The 19,533-nt window shown below is 40.0% G+C and overlaps 1 pseudogene; it reads left to right on the top strand.

Moving 5' to 3' along the window:
- Window positions 1-7,409: 7,409 nt before the first annotated feature.
- Window positions 7,410-7,925, top strand: LOC120088962 (secreted RxLR effector protein 161 pseudogene; annotated as a pseudogene).
- The last annotated feature ends 11,608 nt before the right edge of the window (window positions 7,926-19,533 follow it).

The raw sequence follows: 19,533 nt of genomic DNA, 5'->3' as shown, positions 1-19,533 counted from the left end.
GAACGTACTTGATGGGGTCGACTTTCACAATTAAACGAACTATAAAGGCCTACATGTAGTGTCTCAAGTTGTAGATAGCAAAGAAGAGTGCAAGGCACGTTTTCTCAATAGGAGAATAATTAATTTCAGCTCCATTTAATGTCCTACTTAGGTAGTAGAAGGCCCTCCCTTTTCCCTTCTCTCCCTCTTGTGCCAATAATACCCCCAACGATCTTTCTTGTGCGGCGATGTATAATATCAATGGCTTGCCTGCAACAGGAGCACCTAGGATAGGATGACTAAGGAAGTACCTCTTTACGCTGTTGAAAGCATTCTGGCAGGCCTCGTCCCATTCGAATTTTTCTCCTTTTCTTACCAGTATTTGGAAAGCTGACATCAATCAACCAAGTTGGAAATAAACCTCCGGATGTAAGCCAGACGCCCCAGAAGACTTCTTAACTCATGTAAATTCTTTGGCTTCGACATCTTTTGAATGGCATCGATCTTGGATTGATCTATCTCGATCCCTCGCTGCCTTATAATGAAACCAAGAAATTTCTCTAATGTTACACCGAACGCGTACTTAAGAGGATTCATCCTCAACTGGTATTTTTGCAAGCGATCGAACATGTCTTTTAGGTCCTCCAAATGATCTTGTCATTTCTCGGACTTGACCACAAGATCATCCACATAACATTCTACGTGTTTGTACAACATGTCGTCAAACTCCTTTTGCATGGTGCATTGGTAAGTAGCGCCAACATTCTTCAATCTGAAGGGCATTACCTTGTAGCAATATATTCCTTTTGGGGTTTGAAAGGTCGTCATTTCCTCATCATCAAGAGCAATTCGTATTTGGTTATGTCCTGTTGTAACATCAACCATGATCTTCGTGATGGGCAATGAAAATCATCTTTCAGACACACACTGTTTAGATCACGAAAGTCCATACAAACATAAAGTTGTCCGTTCTTTTTTCTAACCAGGACGATGTTAGCTATCCACATTGAGAATAAGTTCTAGTCAAAAGCGTTGCCGAGCTTGCTTAACAGGTCTGCACCTTTGTCTAATTGTGAAATGGTGTACTGCTACCTTCAGATCAAGCCCCAAATTTTCTTTATATGACCAAGCGAACACGTCCCTGTATTCGATGAGCAAACTCATATATTTGCCTTCTTCGTCTTCAGAGAGAAATGCGTTGATGAAAGTCGGGCGCGATTTTGCCACTGTGCCCAGATTCACTTTTTTGAGCTCGTCTATCGTGGACTGACCACCATCCTCCAGACCTAATGGAGCATTTTCCACTTCCTCTTAGGTTATATCATCTTAGGATTTTTAGTGATGGTAATGTGGTGACATGAAGTTTCACCTTCCTCCTACTCTAGACTTCCATTTTGATGGTTGGTGAAGACAACATCATGCCTTTTTACCTTCAGCAAACCTTAGCTTGTGTTTAAAGTGATGAAGGTCTTTCTCTTCATTCGTAAAGGCACGATACTACGAATGTCTCTATCACTTCTAGCATCACAAGATGATTTCTTGCCTGATGGCCTTTCACTATCCTGATGGTTGCGGTATCGCTCCCTCTTTCTTATGGCTATGTTGGGGATGTCATTGCGAGCTTCTCCTTTACCCTTTATCTCACCAGAGACATGTCTGCTGAAATGATCCTCATCACCTTCACATTTATTGTGATAGAAATACAGGTGCACGGGGTTTTCCTTTGGTTTTCTTTGAAACCATACCTAATCTTTTGAAGGTTGATGGCCGCGCCACCACCGGAGACTAATGAACGATCCCCTCTTCTTTTTCATCAAGCAAGTTCAACCTTCGAAAGGCTGAGTGTCAGATAGATCAAGGGGTTGTTCATAGACTCTGTCTCTCTGCTTCCATCATGTTTAATCTCTCAAAAACCAACATGTATGCAATAAATAGTCTGATACGATCAAAAAATGAGTTTCTTTTATTTTTGTCGTCCTTTTCTCTTGCATTATCGGCTTCTTTTGCAGTGATATGGGTTTTGTCGACCACATTTTCTTTCACCTATTTAGTTATGCGAACTAGCTCTAACGATTTATATTCAAGCCCTTTCCTCGATGCGGGTATGGTATGTTCTTCTTGAAAATGCTTCTTCTGGGTCGAAGAAAGCTCGAGTCACTCATAAATCTTCAAGCTCTTAAACTCAGTTTGAGTTGTGAAGTCATAACCCGCCTTTGCCAGCAATTTGTAAGCTTTAAGTTCAAATCCGTCTTCTGTTCGCTTTTCGGGCAGATTCAGCTTTATCAAGTCCCCCCTTAGTTTGTGGATTTCCTGTTTAATTATCGACGTGAGTGGTGTAACGAAATTCTCCTTTAATATTTCAATATTGCCAATCTGCAAACCTTTTGAGCATTTCATAAAAGGTGACTCGCCCTTCTTGCGTCTCGACAAAAGGACATAGCTTAAAATCGGAGGACTTAGAGCCTTTTCATCCTTTAAAATAGTTGTCTCTTCAATGCTGGTGGATGTCTCATTTCCTTTTGAGTTGGAGGCTCGTGCCTTATCGCTCGCTTCTTTCCCTGTATTTACTTATGACTGAGACCTGGATTCAGCCGCTTCCCTTGATAGCAAGGTCTCTATTGGCATTACCTCACCACATTCTCACTCTTCAAATAAAACTTCGCATCTGCGAAGTGAGATTTAGCTTCGGAAAATAGATTAAAGTCTACTTCAACTTTCTTAATCCCATCCCGATAGAACTTGAAACGGTTGAAATGGTGTTTTAGCCATAAAGGCATTTTAGTCTTTTTTTCAATGTCTACTATCTAGGATTTCTCTCTGTTTGGTTATTTATATCTATCCTGTGTTGAGTACTGTGTATCATAAAAATTAAAAGAATAAAAATTCTCCTATCATGGTTTTCCTCCCTTATCTAGGGTTTCCACATAAATCCGTGTTTCTTTTCTTCGCTTCTTTTTTCAATATGGTATCAAAGCATGGCGACGAAGCCCTGGCCGTCATTGATGAGAACAAACCAGAGACTCCAACAGAAACCTCCATTGAAACGAAGGGATCCATGAACGCTGAAGTTACTGCAGCCATAAGAGAAGCCGTTGAGCATTATTTTCACGCCGCTTTTCCTCAACTCCTCAAATCCATGTCTAATCCAACCTTCAACCAGACCCGACCCGATCCTCAAATCTGTAGCCAATGGACTACCTTTGCAGATCAAACCACCGAAGTTCTCAAACCTGATCGGCATACAGATCCGAGCTTCTCCACGATGCATGGACCAACCGAATACACGAATCCCGTCAGACCAGCGATCGACCCATCTGGAGTTTTTGCCTCAGATCCGATCGACCCATCTGGAGTTCGGCACCAGCGATCGACGCACGGACCAATCGATTTCCACTATATTCTGCCTCAGATCCCACCGATGTAGAGGAAACCATCACCCTCGGGAGTTTTTGCACAGCCCAACATCACCGTCCGTGACTGGCGGTCTTCAACCAATCTCTAGCCTGCGTTTTCAAGTCAGCCACCAGCCCTAGCATATGTCCAGATCGTCCATGGATGACCCAAGCTTCTCAGCTGGTCCAGCCGAACCAACTGGTTCAACATGAACCGGGTCCAGCTGAACCAGTATGGTCAGTCAGTTTCCATCCCTTTTTTTGGTCCGCCCTCGAGCCAAAATGAAGCTACCTTTCCAGCAATTTATGGACAAAACCAACCTATGGCAAATTCTAGTGGAACCATTGGTTTTGAACAGTAGTTGGCCAACTTACAGCAACAAATATCAGCCCTTAGATCCACGACAAATCCTACAACTGGTTTTCATCCACATTCAGACTTCTCTTTATGCTCAGAAACACCGGTAAGTGCTTACTCTAATTTACCTGTTGGAAATATTATGTCTGGTTCTGTGGGAAACTCTGCAGTGATGTCTATAAGTGAGAAACTTAACAGCGAGAATTACTTTTCTTGGTCCCAATCGATAAGAATGGTCCTTGAGGGACGTCACAAGTTTAGATATCTAACTGGAGAAATACCAAACCAATCCCGGTGATCCCCAGGAATGTATATGAAAAGAAGAGGACTCTCTTCTTCGCTCAATTCTGATAAACAGCATGGAACCCCAGATCGAGAAGCCACTTCTGTATTCAGCCTCCGCTCGGGATATTTGGGAAGTTGTTCAAAAGCTCTATTCACAGAGGAAAAATGCCTCACGTCTTTATACCTTGAGGAAACATATTCATGAGTGCAAACAAGGGACTCTTGACGTAACGTCTTATTTCAATAAATTTTCCCTACTGTGGCAACAAATGGACTTGTGCTGTAAAGTCGTGTGGAATTGTCCTCTTGACAGAGTTCAGTACTCAAAGATTGAGGAGGCGGTTGGAAGAGGACAAGTCGTGTGGAATTGTCCTCTTGACAGAGTTCAGTACTCAAAGATTGAGGAGGCGGTTGGAAGAGGACAGAACTAGAAGTATGAATGGCACTAGCAACAACCACTTAGATTCTACTGCGTTTGGAGCCGTCTTCAGAACCAGAGAGCGACAAACAAAACGGAAAATCCCCACCAATCTGTGAGCACTGTAAGAAACCGTGGCACACCAAAGATCAATGCTGGAAGTTACACGGTCGCCCACCGAATGGCAAGCGATGGTCTGCGAATGATAAGTCAAAAACCAGTCGGGCCCTTGTCAGTGAAACAGGGGATGGTACATCATCAACCACTAACCACGTAGAGTCAAGCATGGTTGGAACCAACAATGTCGCGCAATCAGGTACTTCTCAATCCTTTAGCTTCTTGGTCGAAGGGGATGAATCGTGGATCCTTGACTCAGGAGCAACGGACCACCTAATTGGATCATCTGATCAATTCCTCTCGTATTATCTAAGTACGGGAAACGAGAGAATACGAATTTCAGATGGGTCCTTTGCTTCCATTGCTGGAAAAGGTCACTTATCTCCTATTCAAGGGTTGATTTTATAGAATGTCCTGCATGTGCCAAAGATATCTTATAATCTGCTATCTGTCAGTAAAATAACCAGAGATTTGAATTATCATGTCGTTTTCTCACCGGATAATGTTTTGTTTCAGGACCTGAGCTCGGGGAAGACGATTGGCACTGTCCGGCACAATAGGGGGCTCTATTTCCTCTCGGAGGATGCTTCATCTAGGAGTTTATCTAGCACTTGTTTACTATCTTCCCTTATTATTTCTGAAACTGATTTCCTGTTATGGCATTTTCGTCTTGGACATCTGAATTTTCATTATATGAAGTATTTATTTCCCCATTTATTTCGTAATGTTAATATTTCATCTGTATCTTGCGATGTGTGTATTCGTGCAAAACAACCTCGGGTGTCTTTTACTTCTCACCTTATAAACCTTCCCAACCTTTCTACCTGATACATAGTGATGTGTGGGGCTCATCTAATATCACAACTGCATCGGGTAAACGGTAGTTTGTCACCTTCATAGATGATCACACTCGTCTTACATGGGTGTTCATTCTTACGGATAAGTCTGAAGTGACTACAGTCTTTCAGCAATTCTACACCACGGTCGAAACCCAATTCAATACCAAAATTGCTATCCTTCGGAGTGACAATGGCCGTGAGTTCGTTAATCATTCCCTCCGTGAGTTTTTAAATTCTAAAGGTATCATCCACCAGGACTCTTGTGCCTATACCCCACAACAAAATGGGGTGGCCGAATGGAAAAATCGTCACCTTATTGAGGTTACTCGGGCACTCATGATTCATGTATCCATACCCTCGTACCTATGGGGCGATGTTGTACTCACTGTAGCCCATCTCATTAATCGAATGCCTTCCCGTGTTCTCAAGTTCCAGACTCCCTTAGCCCATTTCAAAGAATCCTTCTCTTCTACCCAGCTTTTCCCAGATGTCCCTCTTCAGGTGTTTGGTTGTACGGTGTTTGTTCATAATCATGGTTCCCATAGTAAATTCGCTCCTAGGGCTAAAAAATGTGTCTTTGTTGGGTATCCGCTCCATCAATGGGGCTACAAATGTTATCAGTCATTTTCTCAAAAGTACTTTATCACCATGGATGCTACCTTTCAAGAGATAAACCTTTTTTTCCCGTTAGTTCTCTTCAGGGAGAGACTTCGAGTGAAAAGATTAACACGTCATCCATTTATTCAATTCCTGTAGACTTGTTTCTTGAACCAATTCCTGACACTAATCCTGGCCCTCCCATTCCGAACAATCCTATCCTTCCTACAAAACAAGTTCCTTGGATAACCTACTATCAGAAGAATCTACGAAAGGAAATAGTTTCCCCTGCTGCTCCACCGGAAAGTGTTCAAGATTCTGAACCAGAGACAACTCAAGGTAACCATATTCTTCATAATAAAAACTCTATTGAAAGTAATGCAGTGAACACTGACAATGCAGCGGCTCTTGACAAAATTAGGGAGGATGAGAGTAATGAATTTCCCCCTGATGATGTTTAGAAGACTGAAAATGTGCAGCGGATGAATACAGAGGAAAAAGGTAACAAGACTAGTGAAATTGATGCCACCCTAGACTTACCAATTATCCTGCGAAAGGGAACAAGGTCCTACACCAAGTACTCTATGAAAAGCTTCTTATTTTATAGTAGCTTGTCAACAAGATTCAAGGCCTTCACCATTAGTCTGGACACTGTGACTATTCCGGGAAATGTGTACAAGGCTCTGGAAATTCCTAAATGGCGAGCTGTAGTCATGGAAGAAATGCGGGCACTCAAGACCAACAAAACATGGGATCTAGTTGTTCTTCCTATAGGTCACAAAACCGTCGGGTGCAAATAGGTGTTCACGGTCAAGTACAAATCTAATGGAACTCTCGATAGATATAAGGCCAGATTAGTTCACTCAAACATATGAGGTGGACTACTCAGAAACTTTCTCGCTAGTGGCAAAACTCAACACTATTCGGGTTCTTCTCTCTGTTGCTGTAAACCTAGACTGACCTCTATATCATTTGAATGTAAAAAATGTGTTTCTAAATGGTGAGTTGGAAGAAGAGGTTTATATGACCCCTCCTCCAGGGTTTGAAGCACAGTTTGGGAGTCAGGTGTGCAAGCTAAAGAAGTCTTTGTATGGTCTGAAACAGTCCCCTAGAGTCTGGTTCGATCGGTTTACTACCTTTGTTAAAACCAGGGGTACATTCAAGGTCACTCTGATCACACCCTGTTCACTAAAAAGTCAACATCAGGAAAAGTAACAGTGTTAATCGTATATATTGACGATATTATTCTGTCAGGGAATGATTTTGTAGAAATTGACAAGCTGAAACATAAAATGGTAGAGGAGTTTGAAATTAAAGATCTTGGTTCCTTGATATACTTCCTAGGCATGGAGGTAGCAAGATAAAAGGAAGGGATCTCAGTGTCTCAGAGAAAATATCCATTAGACCTTCAACAAGAGACTGGGATGACTGGATGTAAATCTGCAGATACTCCAGTTGAGGTCAACAATAATCTGGTAAACTCAGCAGACGACGTACCAGTGAACAAGGAGAGATATCAACGTCTTGTAAGGAAGCTGATATATCTCTCACACACTAGACCTGATATTTCATATGCTGTGAGTTTGGTAAACGAGTTTATGCAAGCCCCGTGTGAAAGACACATGGAAGCTATTAACCGGATTCAAAGATATCTAAAGTCAACACCTGGGAAGGGCTTGATGTTCAGGAAAAATGATAGAAGATGCATAGAATCCTACACTGACTCAGACTGGGCTGGTTCCGCTAATGACAATAAATCAACCTCGGGGTATTGTACCTTAGTATGCGGAAACTTCGTTACATGGAGGAGTAAGAAACAGGGTGTCGTGGCTAGAAGTAGTGCCAAAGCTGAATACAGAGCTATGAGCTTGGGTATCTGTGAGGAAATTTGGTTGAAGAATGTATTAGTAGATCTTCTCAAGAGAGTCTTGACCAATTGAGACTCTAATATGACAACAAGGCTACTATCAATATTGTTAATAACCCTGTTCAGTATGACAGAACCAAATATGTTGAGATTGACCGACATTTCATAAAAGAGAAACTTGACAACGATAGTATGTGTGTTCCCTATGTTCCATCCAGCCAACAAATTGCAGATGTTCTAATTAAGGGCTTACCTAGACAGATGTTTGACACGTGTATTAGCAAGTTAGGCCTCATTGATATTTATGCCCCAACTTGAGGGGGGAGTGTTGAAATGGTGCTTTAGCCCTAAGGGCATTTTAGTCTTTTTCTCAGTATCTACTGCCTAGGGTTTCTCTCTGTTTGGTTATTTATACTTGTCCTGTGTTGAATACTGTGTATCAGAAAAATTAAAAGAATAAAAATTCCCCTATCTTCGTTTTTCTCCCTGATCTAAGGTTTCCACGTAAATCTGTGTTTCTTTTTTTCTTTTCTTTTTTCAATAGAAACATTGATACAGCATCAACATTATCACACCATTTCCATGAATCAAAGGACATCAAACTAGTAGCTTTCCGGTGGTCTTCGAGTCTACAACATGAAACAATGTGTCACCCAAAGTTGTGGCTTGATCCAAGACAAATTCCAAAACTTGATTCAATTAGCCAATCTAATCAAGAATTAAATCCAAAATCAATAACTTACTTTTCCCACTATTACTCTCAATCCAAAAGAATAACCAACCAACTTACCCAAACTAAAACTCCACGATGAAGAGAATGGTCTTTTCTTTGTTAGCAACGCCTCGAAATCTCCAAAAATCCAAATCCTAAAAGTCGAGACAATGGGTAACAACTAAAATTGTTTTCATCACCAAGAGGCACTTTTTAAATTTAAAAAAAAAAAAAAAAAAAAAAAAAAAAAAAAAAAAAAACATCAAACCTTGCCCAATCTTAAAAAGAAAAGTGGCGGCGAACGGAACGGCAAGGAGGCGGCGTTGCTCGCGGCGAGGAGCTCACAGCTATGGTTGGGACTCATGGCGGCGGCGCTGGCGAGGAGATCCGGTGAGGTGAGGCTACTTGCATCGGCACTGGCGAGGGGACCACGACGACGTTGCTTGCGGCGGCGCTGGAACGGCAAGGCTGGCGGCTGGAAGGCGGACGACGACTAAAGCTGGAAGGAAAAAAAAAAGAAGAAGGGCTTGGTGTGCATGTGGGTTGAGGATAGAGAGAGAATTAACTTTTTTTTCTTTTCTTTTTCCTTTTTTTTTTTCATTCCTTTAACCCTTTCCATAAATATAAATAACCAATTTAAACTCTTCCTTTTCCCTTAAAAAAACAAATTCCTTAATTATCTCCTAAAAAATATATATACTTATATATATATATATATATTCCTTTTCCTTTAAAAAAAAGAATCTAATATACACATTTAATTATCTCCATAGATAATCAAATCTCCCAAAATATAAGCCAAAATAAAACTCAATTAATTACAAATAATTAAATCATATTTTAGCTTAGCCCAAAAACATAAATCTCATATAATTATCCAAGTAGCCAACATAAAAAAAAAAAAAAAAACTTATTTACAAAATAAAATAAGGATGTTACATTGTACCCCCTTAAGAAAATTTCGTCCTCGAAAGTTCTAATCCTGAAAAAGCTCGGGATAATGCATCCTCATGTCGTCCTGGCGCTCCCACATTGCTTCCTCAAACTGGTGATTCTGCCAAAGAACCTTCACCAAAGCTATCTCTTTGTTGCGCAAAACTTTCACTTCTCTGGCCAGGATTCGAATAGGCTCTTCTTCGTAGCTCAGGTTCTCATTTAAATGCAAAGGCTCATAATCTACAACATGAGATGAGTTTGCTACGTACTTCCTTAACATGGAAACATGAAAAACATTGTGGACTGCAGAAAGAAATGGGGGCAAGGCCAGCCGGTATGCTACAGGGCCAACCCGCTCCAAGATCTCAAATGGCCCAATGGAACGAGGGTTCAACTTACCCCTCTTGCCAAACCTCAACACCTTTCCACCTACCTCAAACTTCAGGTCCTTACGCATAACATCAGCGTAACTCTTCTGCCTGCTTTGAGCCGTCAATGTTCGGGCCCTAATCTTCTATATTGCCTTGTTCGTGGTTTACACTAACTCAGGTCCTAGTAATTTCCACTTACCAACCTCATCCCAGCATACGGGTGACCTACAACTCTTCCCATAAAGGGCCTCAAACGGTGACATGCCAATGGTTACCTGATAACTATTATTATAGGCAAACTCTAGCAAATGCAGGTGAGAGTCCCAACTCCCTACAAACTCTAGTGCACAAGCACGTAACATATCCTTCAGTGTCTGGTTTAAACGCTCAGTTTGACCATCAGTTTGTGGGTAAAAAGCCGTACTAAAATCCAAACGTGTACCCAATATTTCCTGAAGGCTCTTCCAAAAGCTGGAGGTAAATCGAGGGTTCCTATTAGACACGATGGACACTAGTACCCTGTGCAATCTTACCACTTCTTTCATATACAACTGGGCCCACCCTTCGCTGTTCGCGGAAAACCTACAATGAAGTCCATCGAGACATGCTCCCACTTCCATTCTGGTACGTTCAAAGGTTGCAACAAGCCTGCTGGCTTTTGTCTTGGGGCCTTTACCTGCTGGCACACCAAGCACTTACTAACAAACTCTACTATCTCCATTTTCATGTTATTCCACCAGTAGCAACGTTTTAGGTCCTGGTACATTTTGGTATTGCTAAGATGTATTGAAAATGGGGAGTTATGAGCTTCCCATAACAGATCGTTCTTGAGGTCACTATCTGCTGGTACACATAAATGTCTTCGAAAAGTAAGACCATTATCTGCTGACAAGGAGAACTCACCACCCTGTCCTGTCTTCACCTTTTGTGCTACTTCAACTAAGTAAGGATCACTGCATTGAGCAACAATGATCCTTTGCCTTAAACTTGGTTGTACCAACAATTGGGCTAACTGCGCAGATACCTCTCCTACCACCACTGCTATCTCGGCCCGCTCAAGGTCCTTACAAAAAAGACTCTATCTAGTGATAAGCGTTGTTGAATGGGCTACCTTCCTACTTAAAGCATCTGCCACTACATTTGCCTTTCCTGGGTGGTACAAAATCTCGCAATCATAATCCTTCACTGGCTTCAACCATCTACGCTGCCTCATGTTTAGCTCCTTCTGAGTGAAGAAGTATTCTAAACTCTCGTGGTTGGTGAAGATCTATATCTTCTCGCCATACAAGTAGTGCCTCCAGATTTTTAAAGCAAAAACAACAGCTGCCAACTCCAAATCATGTGTAGGATAATTCAGTTTATGGTTCTTTAACTGGCGAGAGGCATAAACAACTACCTTACCTTGCTACATCAACACGCACCTAACCCTCTCTTGGAGGCGTCACTGTAGATAACAAAACCACCCGTTCCATCTGGTACGGTGAGAACTAGGGTAGTAACCAACCTTATCTTGAGACCTTAGAAACTATCCTCACAAGCCTTAATCCAAATAAAGGAAGCTCCTTTTCTGGTCATCCGGGTCAGAGGGGTGGCTATATGGGAAAAGTCCTTCACAAAACGACGGTAATAGCCCGCCAACCTCAAGAAACTACATACCTCTCCAACTGTGGTAGGACGAGACCAACTTGTGACTGCCTCGATCTTTGCAGGATCAACAGATACACCTTCCTTGGACACCACATGCTCTAGAAAGGACACCTGCTTTAACCAGAACTCACATTTGGAAAACTTAGCATATAACCGTTGCGCCCTCAAGGTCTCTAGAACCTTTCGTAAATGTTCCTCGTGATCTGCCTCTGTCTTGGAGTAAATCAAAATGTCATCTATGAAGACTATCACGAAGGTGTCAAGAAATTCCTTAAACACCCTGTTCATCAGGTCCATGAATACTACAAGAGTGTTTGTCAACCCAAATGACATCACGACGAACTCATAATGCCCATACCTCGAACAAAAAGTTGTCTTGGAAATATCACTGTCCTTTATCCTCAACTGATGATACCCCGACCGAAGATCAATCTTAGAAAACACTGTAGCTCCTTGCAACTAGTCAAACAAGTCATCAATCCTGAGAAGCGGATACTTGGTTTTTATAGTCACCATGTTTAGTTCCTTGTAGTCAATGTAGAGTCGTAATGAACCATCTTTCTTTTTCATAAACAGCACTGGCGCACCCGAAGGGGACACATTAGGGTGTATGAAACCCTTATCCAACAACTCTTGCAGTTAAACTTTGAGTTTCTTCAATTCTACCGGGGTCATTCCGTATGCTTTCAAGATAGGAGTTGTGCCTGGCTCCAACTCGATAGCAAAGTCTATCTCCTGATGTCTAGCATTCCGTAGGCACACCGTCAAACATGATAATAATATGAACGTGAACCCATCGACCCACGCATGTCTAGCGGCTCGTAGGCACACCGTCAAACATAATAATAACATAAATGTGAACCAATCGACTCATACATGTCTAACGATCCGTAGGTACACCGTCAAACATGATAATAACATGAACGTTAACCTATCGGTTTACGCATGTCTAGCAGCCTGTAGGCACACTGTAAAAACATGAAACATGAAAATAAAAGTAACATGAACGTAAACCTGTCGGCTCACGCATGTCTAGCGGCCCATAGGCACACCCGTCAAATATAATAATAACACAAGTCAAGGCAAGACAATAACTCGCTCTACTGGTCTATCCATGCATCATATACATAATATCAGTACTGATTTGGAATTTTAACATGCTCATAATACTTGTAAATACCATGCAACTAGCAAAACATAATGCCAAACAAAATCATGCTCTAGAGTTCACCAAGTAACTTGATAGGTCTAATCTAGATCGCCTGGCACGAAAGCATAGGTAATAGTATCATTTACCTCAACTTGGTCACAAAAGTCCATGCAAATAATTCCTTAAAACCTTTGGAAAACTTGAATCAATCCAAAGTTGTGGCTTGATCCAAGACAAATTCCAAAACTTGATTCAATTAGCCAATCTGATCAAGAATTAAATCCAAAATCAATAACTTACTTTTTCCACTATTACTCTCAATCCAAAAGAATAACCAACCAACTTACACAAAACTTACCCAAACTAAAACTCTCCGATGAAGAGAATGGTCTTTTCTTTGTTAGCAACGCCTCGAAATCTCCAAAAATCCTAATTCTGAAAGTAAACACAATGGGTAACAACTAAAATTGTTTCCAACACCAAGAGGCATTTAAAAAAAAAAAAACACCAAACTTGCCCAAAATAATCCAATTCTTACCCAATCTAAAAAAAAAAAAAAAGTGGCGGCAAATGAAACGGTAAGGAGGCGGCGCTACTCGCGGGAAGGAGATCACGGCGGCGGCGCTAGCGAGGAGATCCGGCGAGGTGAGGCTGCTTGCAGCGGCGCTGGCTAGGGGATCACAGCGACGTTGCTTGCGGCAGCACTGAAACGGCAAGGTTGGCGACTGGAAGGCGGACGACGGTGGCTGGAAGGAAAAGAAAAAGAAGAAGAGAGAAAGAAGGGTTTGGCGTGCTTGTGGGTTGAGGAGAGAGAGAGAATTAACTTTTTCTTTTCTTTTCTTTTTCCTTTTTTTTTTCATTCCTTTAACCCTTTCCATAAATATATATAACCAATTTAAACTCTTCCTTTTCCCTTAAAAAAAACAAATTCCTTAATTATCTCCCAAAAAATATATATACTTATATATATATATTCCTTTTTCTTTTAAAAAAAGAATCTAATATACACATTTAATTATCTCCACATATAATCAAATCTCCCAAAATATAAGCCAAAATAAAACTCAATTAATTCCAAATAATTAAATCATATTTTAGCTTAGCCCAAAAATATAAATCTCATTAATTTATTTAAGTAGCCAACATAAAAAAAAAAAAAAAAAAAAAAAAAAAAAAAAAAACTTATTTACAAAATAAAATCAGGATGTTAAAGGATAAGCTGCTTTTCCAGTAGTTGCTCAAACATATCCGCAACATCAGAGTCAAAATGGATAAACTTTTTCCTACCTCTCTTCAAAGTTAGACGAAGTCTTTCACCTCCATCGTCCTTCTTTTCAATATTTTTCTCCTTCCCTTTCGAGGAAAACTTCAGCAGGATTGCATTAATGAGCATCGATTCCTTTCTGGCGCCTTTCACAATCTTCTCAACGCTCTTTATCTCTTTCTTATCCTTCTTCACCTCAGGGATCAAGAAATCCTTTGTTCCCCTATTAGCGATGCTCAGTTCCATGTCATGGGCGTGTGTCGCCAATTCTTCAAAAGTACGGGGCTTTATTCCCTGTAGAATATAGAGAAGTCCCCAATGCATACCTTGGGTGCACATTTCTATAGTAGATAGTTTGGTTAGTCGGTCTTTGCAATCCAGACTCAGAACTCTCCATCGATTGATGTAGTCGATGACTAGATCCCCTTTCTATTGCTTGGCGTTCGTAAACTCCATCATGCTGACAGTGTGTCTAGTGCTATAGAAGCGGTTCGGGAATTCCCTTTCAAGTTGCTCTCAGTTTTCAATTGTCTTAGGCTCCAAGTCAATGTACCAATCGAAAGTGTTTCCTTTGAGGGTTCTGACAAAGTGCTTAATTAACAGGTCTCCCCTTATTCCTACATTCTTGCATGTTTCCACAAAGTGGGCAATATGTTATTTTGGGTTGCACTCTCCGTTGAATTGCTGGAACTTCTAAAGGAACTCTATTGAGGAGAGAACCTTGAGCAGAAGCAAGATTGTCCCAAATCCATTTTCTATTGAATATAAGTTTTACAGTAAATCAAGAATAAGATATGCATTTACATAAACTATAGCAAGCATTAATAAAGGAAAACTTAGGGTTTTAGAAACCCTTACCTTTGAAGACTATTCTTCAAGAATCCAAAAGAGACATCACAAAACGGAGCCTCTTGTATTCTCCTTAGGATTGAGAATGGCAGGAGGTGTGTGCTCTACCTTAGGATTTTGGAAAAGGGAATGAGATGAAGAGGAAGAGAGGGAGGAAAAGAAATTTTTCTTCTCTTTTCATTTGTTCCAGAGAGAACTCTTCTCTCGGTGTTTCATGGAGGAAGATGAATTATCATTATCATTCTCTCTCTGACCCTTTTCGTCATGTATTTGGTTGAGAGAAAATAGAGGGAGGGAGTTATTAATTAATTAATATTAATTTAATAATAATTATACATATAATGACAACCTTATTATATGTATATAAATTATATGTTATATCCCATATAACACATAATCTATAGTTACATATTATATAAAATACAATAGAACCTATAGATGCATTTTCTCTTAACTATACATGGCATTTAATATAAATCACATTTATAGTAAATTCACTTATATGAATATCATTCATATAATTGATATTTGGATCATGTCCAAATATTTAATTCCTTTCAACTTATTTACGGTATTTAATATAAATCATATTTATATTAAATTTAATTATATGAATCTCATTTATATAATTAGTATTTGAATCATATTCAAATTCCTCTCATATTACCTTCTATTATAATGCATCAAATACAATATATTAATTATATCACATATATAATTAATTATATCATATATAATTAATTCCCTCAATTAATTTGAACACTTCAAATTAATCCAAAAATAATTTTCAATTAAATCTCTGTTGAACTATAGAGGGGACCTTATGGACCTGTAGATTGAAGCTCCAACGGTACTTGGATAATTAATTAAACTCTTTAATTAAATTACTCAACATCCGTTAATTTTCGGTCATTCCACTAAAGATCGACAACTGCACTATTCGCACTATAGATAAATTTTTTTTCCATTGGATATAACCAATCAACAATGCGATGGCCCTTCACAAATTGCTCGTAAGTACAGCTGGGTCAAAATTATCGTTTTGTCCCTGCAGTTACATCTAACTCCTTAAGTACCACTAATCCTTCTAATGAACAATAAGTCATAGTCCAACTATGACCAAGTCCCTCAAGCCAGAAGAGGGTATGGCCACTATGTTCAAGCCCCAAAATCAGTCCTTAAGGGAGCTGTTCGTTCGCTAACGTGAGGTGCGTTAGGAGTGTATAGAGTAAAACAGATTGGAAGAATAAAGTCTTAGTATAAGTGTTGCGTTATGCCTTGATGCGTTTAAATAAATGCAACGCGTTAGGGCGTTAGTATTATGCACAGAGAGCACACAACTCCTTATAATGACGTTCAAGTTTTCCTAGATTAAACCCGAGTATAAATCTAATCTAGGTTCCTGGCAAGTCTAGGGTCGATCACAAGGATTCAGTTTCACTAAACACAGATTATGCGTCATACTTGCAGTAGGAGGTTTTTCCTAAATAAATGCGAAAGATATATTATTTACACTAACATGCTATGCCTGTGCAAGACAATACAAAAGAGTTGAGTGAAAAACGATGGATCATGTGAAAATGGAGTTTAAGTAAGTGGGCACGCCGGTTAAAGATAATTGCACACAACTTATGTAATGTGGATGAAACGGGATAGTTTGCTTATCTTTCTATTCATGCGTTAGACCTTATTCAACACTTCTCAATGCGAATAACATACAAGCCTATCTCTAGGGTGCATGCGTCTAACTTAGAATGCAAGAAACACCAGTAAGTCTATCTCTAGTTGTACTAGGCATTCTACTTAATGCAGCTTAGCTATTCTTTCGAACAACTAAGTTTAAGAAGATTTCACCAAGTTGTCAAGTTGGTTTAGGCGTTGGAACAGAATTATGCATGAAGTACTAATGCGTTCAACATAACAGGAGATGAACAATAGCAAAAGTGATGGATCAAATATATGAATTTTATAAAGGATCAATGAGTCTTTACAAAGAACTATATTCAATCGAAATGAAATGAAAATGATATTAAGAGGGAAACTGAGTCAAGCCAAAGAATACAATCTCTTAGTAGTTCTTTGGCTCAATCTTGTTTTGTACAATCACTTGTATGAGCAGTGGACAAAGTATCTTCTTCAAGAATAACTTTCTCCACTCCCTGGCTGGCGGTGGTGATGGTTCTAAGCTCCTTCGATCGTCTTACACCTCGGCACACCTTCTACAAACTAAACTAAGTCGACAATTTTACAGAGAGTAGGAAGCTTCTAATGTCTGAACTTTTTAACTCTGGAGGGTCTTCAAGTATTTATAGGCGTTGGTCTCGTCCACTTGGAGGATGGGCAGCATTTAAGTCCATGCCCTGGTCAGCATTAAACTCCATGTCCTGGTTGGCCGCCTGACCACTGGAAGCTTTTCAGATGCCACCTGTTGCTGGAAGTTTTTCAGACACCGCCTGTTACAGGTGCCCATGCTTGCAAGTGGTGATGTGACACAATCAGTCCAGAGCAATGAATCTTCTATGCGTTAAACTCCCTCCGATGCATGGCTCATGCGTTAGCGTCTTTCCTGCGACACTTGTCTAATGCGTTAATGTCAGTTCTTGCATTGAAATCCTGCAAAACAGTGCGTTAGCGCCGCGATATTCAGTGATAAACTTCTTTTACATGAAATTGCTATTGTTTAGGTAAATCCATGCGTTTATATTAAAAAAGAGGAGAGATTATCATTAAAAACCCTAATTGTTCTAACTTAAGAGCAAAGATAACTTGTATTTTTACAAGCTATCATGAGCAATTTATCTACTTGCCCCTGCATCGGGAAAGGATGAAACCCTAATTGTTCTAACTTAAGAGCAAAGATAGCTGTGTTCCCAGCTCCCCAGTCAAACGAATCCCCAAAATTATAGGCTTATTGAATTGGCAATCTGGTCACTCTCACCCATACAGATCAAAGGACCGCCTTCATGATCATGAGTTCACAACTCACCTTGGATTCAGGTCATGTCACCTATGGTCATCCTAGTGAAATGTAAGTCTCTATTATTAATGACGTTATATAAAGAGATTAATCATTTCGTAGTCCGATCTTATTCAAACTCTTTGTATAGGATACTCTCGCTCACATGTCTTTAAATAAATGATCAGGATCAGATCATTTGTAGCACTTTAGAAGACTTGTAACACCTACAAAGCGAGCCGTATCCATAGTGTCACCAGGATAAGGTACCCAGCCTTATCCATCTACTACATCTGTTTAGGTTATTATTTAAATAAGATCCACTTGTATGTCTCTACATACTTGTTTAAATTATATAAAACAATATAGGATCTTAGTTTATTAGATTGAGTATATGCTTATAAAACAACACTTATTTTATTAACAAAAATATGTTTATACAAAGTTTACAAACTATGAGATTACAAGGAGATTTAAGATACCAATCCCAACAACTTCGAGGGTTGATATCCAACAGGAATTCGCAAGCTATCGATTCTCTGGGTGTACGACTTGGAATACATAAAAGAGGTCTGAGATGGGCCTCTATACTAAGCCCTTATGAAGGTCATGATCATATCCTGTAGCTGTTGAATTGGCAGAGAAGCAACAAAAGCTGATTGTTGCGATTGATTCTCTTGCAACACGATCTTCCCTTTATCATTTGCTTTGACAATAGAAGCTTGACATAATTTAATAACTTCTCGAGACTGCATATGTTCTCTCAAGGCAGTGATCTCATGATCTCTCTCCTCAACGGTCTTCATCAGAAAACTTATCTTTCTTTCCATTCTGCCATGGCCGCTTAAGCTGTTACGTCCGTCATCATGACAGAAATCACATCTAGGTATGATTCCTTTTTTGACTTATTGGGGGTATAAGTAAAGGCATCAAACAGTGGATTCTCCTTGATGAAAATCCCGCCTTTAGAAGATTCTATCATCTACCTCAAGATGTTGTGCTCGATGACAGAACCTTGTTTTTGCTTCTGCATCACTCCTTTGAACGACTATAGGTGATAGGTCTCGTGTAGGAGTCATTTGCAGCAGTTACCTTAGATGCATCTTTCTTTGGTGTCATTGATTTGTTTGGATGTTGAGAGATATATGAGAGGTAGGGAGGTCTCACTGGGCATGCCAATTTGTACGCACGAGGTTTCTGGAGAAACTTATTTCGTGGAGTGAACTTGAGTTGGTGTTGATGTTGATTTGATGCGATGTGGTTTGATCTCTAGTACTTGATCCTCTGATTCTCTCTCAGTTGAATGTGTGTGCTTGACTTAAAGGAGCAGAGTACATGACGTTCTTGAAGTCGAAGTCTTGGAAGAGTCTTTGTATCTTCAGGAGACTTGTATCTTCAAAGAGTGTGCAGCTTCAAGAGTCTAGGAGTCTTCCAATTGTTTCCCCTTCTCTCTGGGATTTCTCCTCTACTTATAGAGTTCTTTAGTGGGCTTCGTGGGCTTGGGCTTGGCTGGTCCACGGGCCTGGCCCCTAAGCCCAAATAGTTAGTCTTAGACCTACTTTGGCTTTTTGGCCAAATTAAGCCTATTTTTGGGCTCGACTGGATTTAACCCAAATAAGTATATCAAATTGGGTCACATTAATCTTATTCGATTCAAAGACCATGATGAAACCACATGGCGTCATCGAAATTTATCTTCAACTTCAATTCGGGACACATGTCAATTCCTAATTGTTCCAAAATTTAATATTTTGGAATTTTATCATTAATTTAGTAAATGACTTGGAAATTTGTGA

The sequence above is a fragment of the Benincasa hispida genome, chromosome 10 (assembly GCF_027475165.1).
Source record: "Benincasa hispida cultivar pf3 chromosome 10, pf3_genome.v1.1, whole genome shotgun sequence".
NCBI lineage: Eukaryota > Viridiplantae > Streptophyta > Magnoliopsida > Cucurbitales > Cucurbitaceae > Benincasa > Benincasa hispida.
This window is presented reverse-complemented; position numbering and strand designations above follow the sequence as displayed.